The sequence below is a fragment of the Ranitomeya imitator genome, chromosome 4, assembly GCF_032444005.1.
Source record: "Ranitomeya imitator isolate aRanImi1 chromosome 4, aRanImi1.pri, whole genome shotgun sequence".
NCBI classification, from domain to species: Eukaryota; Metazoa; Chordata; class Amphibia; order Anura; family Dendrobatidae; genus Ranitomeya; species Ranitomeya imitator.
In genome coordinates this window covers 704,526,962-704,532,917 of record NC_091285.1, presented here as the reverse complement: position 1 = coordinate 704,532,917, position 5,956 = coordinate 704,526,962, and positions in this window count along the sequence as shown.

Here is a 5,956-nt window from a genome sequence, read left to right as displayed (position 1 = left end):
AGGAAGAAAAGCATGGCGATTGCAGCGGTGACAACAAGGGCCCATCCAAGGGTAAGTATATCAATATTTTTTGTTTTTATTCTTTACTTTACACATGAATATGGATCCCAGGGCCTGAAGGAGAGTTTCCTCTCCTTCAGACCCTGGGATCCATTACAGGATACCTTCCGATATTTGTGTCCCATTGACTTGTATTGGTATCGGATATAGGTATCGGCGATATCCGATATTTTTTGGATATCGGCCGATACCATCCGATACCGATACTTTCAAATATCGGACGGTATCGCTCAACACTAGTACTTATCTGTAAACCCCCACAATAGATAGATAGATAGATAGATAGATAGATAGGTATTGAGAGATGGAGTGTGACATGCTCTATATTTCACAGGATCTTGATGTGTACAAAATTGTACACATGATAAGAGCCTCATAAAAGACATCCCGCACCCTTATGTAAGAGGTCTCTAGCTTGTTAATAGGGCTCTCTTTAGAGGAGATTCTTCTAGAGAAGTACATTATTGTATGAACTTCACTAAAGTTACTTAATTTTATGCTTGATTACGGAGCACCTACTTTTTTTGTTCTTTACAACCTTTGGAATATTGCAGTGACATCTGCAGTGCGATGAGTGGACCTCCTAACACAGCTGCTCATTGGGGCAATAACCTGATTGCTTCACCTCAGCCCTTGTCTCACTTACCTTTTCAAAAAGGGGAACAAAGAAAATACAAGGAACTAAGCGTGGGGCACAGGCAAGCAGTTTTCGCAACACTATGCCTTCGCTCCATTCGTCACATTGTTGAAAGTGGGATCTAGGTGAGAGGTGGCCGCAGATCACAGGTGTAGTTAGCTTTTTTTTATTTGCTTCCCCAGAAAGATATGAGGTAGTGACCTAGGTGGATGCCAACTCTTGTGTGCTCATTGTCCATGGCCAGGTAACATGTTTGTACACAGGCGGTGCAGGAGAAGCCATGGCATTTTCACATAACGTGGTGCCAACATTTTCCCTGTTTGGGGAGTACAAAGGCTTTGCTCTTTGGTAAATGCAGAAAAGAAAACTTTTTCCCACGCCGTTCAAAGTTGATCCCTTTATGAAGAGAGCTATAACAGGTAGGTGACACAGTGAACATGTGCAAGAAGATGCTCAGATCAGATAAGACTAAAGTTAAACTTTTTAGGCTAAATGCAAAACACAATGTGTGGGGGGAAAACTAACATGGCACATCACCCTTAAAACAATATCCTCATCAATAATCATGGAAGCCTCAGCATCATGCTGTGGAGATGCTTTTCTTCAGCAGGGGCAGGAAAGCTGGTCAGAGATGATGTGAAGATGGATGGAGCTAAATACAAGGCATTTCTGGAGGAAAACCTGTTAGAGGCTGTAATAAAATGGAAGCTGGGGAGTAGGCTCACCATCCAAAAATGTTCCTAAACATCCAGGCAGAGCATATTTCTGTGAGTGAATGGCGCAGTCACCGTCCGGACCGATATCCCACTCCCATCTGTATCAAGACTTGAAAATTACTGATCACAGACGTCTCAATCGGATCTCACTGAGCAAGCGCGAGTGTGCAAAAAAGAAGCGACAAAATGTCACCTCTAGATTTGCAAAGTTGGTAGAGATAGACCCCAGAAGACCCCAGCAGTATTGACTCATGGGTGCCTTAATACAAATGCACCTCTCAATTTTCAGATTTATTTTTTTTTAAATAATGAAACAACTATGTATCATTTAATGTACACGTCACAAATATTTACAAATACTTGTTACTTAGTGTTGTATCACATAACATACCCCCAAAATAAATTTCAGCTTGTGGGTTTTAATTGAAAAAACTTGGAAAAGTTCAGACTGTATGAATTCTTTTTTCAAGGCACTGTAAGCTTTTGCTGTGATGGTAAGAATTTGGAAAGAGGATCGGACAGGAGAGTGGTAGAGTAAAAATTGGTACTATTAGGCAGCATTTTCATGTATGCGCACCCTTAAAGGAGAACATTTTGCATCAGCAGTGTCTATAAAACACATTGGGCATCCAGGAGATGTGTGGCTGCCATGAATGTTTAGTGGCAGTGGTTGAAGCCACATGGTAGACAATTCGGAAGGGGTAGGCAAGAAACTGTCTGCAAAATACGGCCATCCATAGCAGCAATAGCAGCAACCATACAATGAAGCACAGTGGGAGCCAGGAGATTTGTCATTGGCCTTGGCTCAGTAGTGGCCGTGGCAGGGGATGGTAGATAATTAGGATGGCACCATCCTTACTATCTACCACCGGCTGCCACCACCACTGCTGAGCCAAGGCCAATGACAAATCTCCTGGCTCCCACTGTGCTTCATTGTATGGATGGATATGTGTGGAAGTTTAGGTCTAGCAACGGCAGCCGTGACACCAGCAGTACTACAGTATAAACGACATTAATGATATTGAGTAAATGTCTGACGGAGTATGGGCCATCAGTGCCGAAGAATGATGTAAAAGACAATCAAGGGACAGTCAGGAAGGTAGATGGTCCATTTAATCATTGGCAGGTGAATGAAAGTAATTTTGAAAAATGTAACATGTTACAGTCTTAGATTATAAATCGAACTCAACCGACTTGTGTCTTCTTTTCGAAAACTTTGGCAACCATCAAACTTGTCCCTCTTTACTAATTTAATTGCTGATATGACTATTCCTTCACAAGTTATGAGCAACTGTACCTAGGAGAATTGATAGCTTTAGACATAGTTTCCCGATTTATTAATTATCCAAGTAGAATTACTGATGGAACAAAATCAGATAAGGTTATGTGACGTAACAGGTGAAGGGGGGGGGGGTGATGCACATTTTATGTGGCAGGAAAAAAATAATAACTGAGCGCCCATTGGTCATACACAATGAGTTGTGTCATGCAGAATGATTAAATAATCAAGGCTTTAAAAAAATATGCTTTTTTAATTTGATTATGTTTTATTATTCAATAATTTGATTTGCTTATTTTATTAATTTAATGTTTTAGTATACTTCTATAATTCTTTATTTTTTTTTCTTTGTCTTTTTAGTTTGTTTATTATCTTGTCAGTTTTACATTCATTTTACTCTGGGTTACTAGACTTATGTCATTATGTAGAGGAAAGGAAAAGGGAATATCCAGCACGTCCATCCAGTGTAAGTAAAATATCCAAAATTTATTGAAACATTTTAAAAAACAATATTAAAAAAGAGAGAGGGAGACTCTCTCTGCCTGACGCGTTTCTGGCGCACCACGGCACCCTTAGTCATAGGAACTAATACCATATAGATGAACAGGTTTATATATATAGCAAGGAACCAATCACAGACATAGCAATCAATTACATTGAAAAAAGCTGCAGCTAAACACATAACAAGACTTTTTCTCCCATTTCAAATACACTGAAATTGCATAAATATATACTTTAAATTGCAGCAAGATCTATCTGTTAGTTCAATATATGTAAAAAAGGTCATTCCTGTAATTCATACCGTGTGGATGTTTAGTGTCTAAAGTCAGAATCCAAAAGGCTTCCCGCAGTGCTAATTGTTTCTTCCAATCTCCACCTCTAGGTGACTGACTAACCCTTTCTATGCCAAAAAATGAAAAATCTGATAGGGCTCCTTTATGTACAGAAATAAAATGTTTCGTAGCCCCAGAATAGCCTGAATTATTGTTATTTATATTTGCTATGTGTTCTGAAATTCTTTTTTTGATTTTCCTTGTGGTGTAACCTATATAGCAAATGTTGCAAGCCTTACATTTTATGCAGTATATGACGTGGTCAGAATCACAATTAATAAATGATTTTATATTATAAGTAACATTGTGATTCGAGGAAAAGGTAGTTCTTTTGTTGTCTGCAAATTGGCAGACATTACATCTGTTACCAGAACATTTAAAACAACCTTTTATTGATAGCCATGATGTGGGAGTTTTTTTCTGGCGCACCATACTGGGAGACAAAATATTCCCCAGTGTGCAACCTCTCCTGGCCACTACTCTGCATCCATTCTGCAGAATTGTGCATAAAGATTTGTCCTGATTGACTACAGGGAGATATTTAAGAATGATCTGTCTAATTTTATTGTACTGACTGCTATAACGGTAGAAAAAGTGATCTGCGTCTCAGGAGCGGCACTTGCATTTTCACTGTCAGAATACAATAAATCAGCACGTGGAATTTTGGAAACATGTCTGAATGCATGTCTTATATTAGATTGTTTATATCCCCTATCAAATAATCTATCAGAAATAAGATGACTTTACTTGTGGAAACTTTCCTCACTAGAACAAATTCTTCTCGCTCTCGTGAGCTCACCCCTAGGAATGGCATGAATGGTATGTCGAGGGTGTGCGCTTGAAGACATCAGAATTGTGTTTCCAGAATTGTCCTTTCTATAAAGAGAAGTATTAACCCTATGTGTTGTATTGCTCCCTGTAAGGAGCACATCCAAGAATGAAACCTCGTGCGATGGAATGCCGCCGGTGAAACGCAAGTTACACTTGTTATTATTCAAATAGAGCATGAAATCAGAAAACTTAGTCACACCCCCTTGCCAAATTAGCAGAATATCATCCACAAATCTCCCATACCAATTAAGGTATGGGAGAAATGGATTATCATCTGTGAATATATAGGTTTCTTCCCACCATGCCATAAATAAAATGGCTAAAGATGGGGAGAATTTAGACCCCATAGGAGCACCCATGGTCTGGATGAAGTACTCATTTTGAAACATAAAAAAATTATGCTTTAGTAAATAATGTAGAGACGCAAGAATGAACCATTTCAATGAATCTGAATAGCTACTATACTTGCTCAGATGATGTTCAATTGCTGTCATAGCCAAAGAATGGGGAATGCATGAATATAAATTTGTGACATCACAAGTTACAAAAGAATAATTATGACACCATTGAAAAGTATCAAAAACCTTTAAAACTGTTGAGGTGTCTTTAAGGTACCCTGGAATTCTTGGGATCAAAGGTTGGAGATACTCGTCAATCAAATGACTGAGGTTTTCATTAAGGGAACCCATCCCAGAAATTATAGGTCGTAACGGTGGGGGAAATACGTTTTTGTGCGTTTTTGGGAGCCCATGGAAAATGGGAGTAATTGAATGTTCAGGCAATAGCCATTTGTAAATCTTGTTGCTAATAACCCCCAATCTCTGTGCTTTATTGAGTATTTCAGTCATGTCATATTTAAAGGATAAAGTGGGGTCAGATCTTAAAGGAGTATATGTGCTAGTATCCCGTATAATGGACATTATCAACTTACAATACAAAGCAGTGTCTATGACTACTATACAGCCCCCTTTGTCTGACCGGCGGACTGTCAAGTTGTAATTTCGTTGTAAATCTCTAACAGCCTGAGATTGGTCTCTACTCAGGTTACTTCGGTGGTTCGCACTCCGGGTTTCAGCATGTAATTTTTTCAAATCTTGTTCGACCAGAGTCTGAAAAAGGTCTAAGGCAGGAACCCTTGATTGGAGGGGATAATATGCCGGATTAGATGAAAGCATCTGCACATCCTCGTCCTTTATTTTATTCTCGGCAAAATTTTCCAAAGTGCATTGTTCCATAAAGGAAAGAGACGCATTATTTTCCCTGGTACAATATGATTTTTTTCTGCCAGAATTGAGGTCATTTTGATTGTCTGAAAAAAAATGTCTTTTGACAGTGAGAAGACGAGTGAATTTATTGACATCTTTGATAGTCTCGAATAGATTGAAATTGCCAGTGGGAACAAAGTTTAAACCTTTAGCCAATGTTTCAATTTGTGTAGAGGATAGAATGGTGGGAGTCAGAATTATAACTCACTGTCAAAAGACATTTTTTTTCAGACAATCAAAATGACCTCAATTCTGGCAGAAAAAAATCATATTGTACCAGGGAAAATAATGCGTCTCTTTCCTTTATGGAACAATGCACTTTACTCACTTTAACT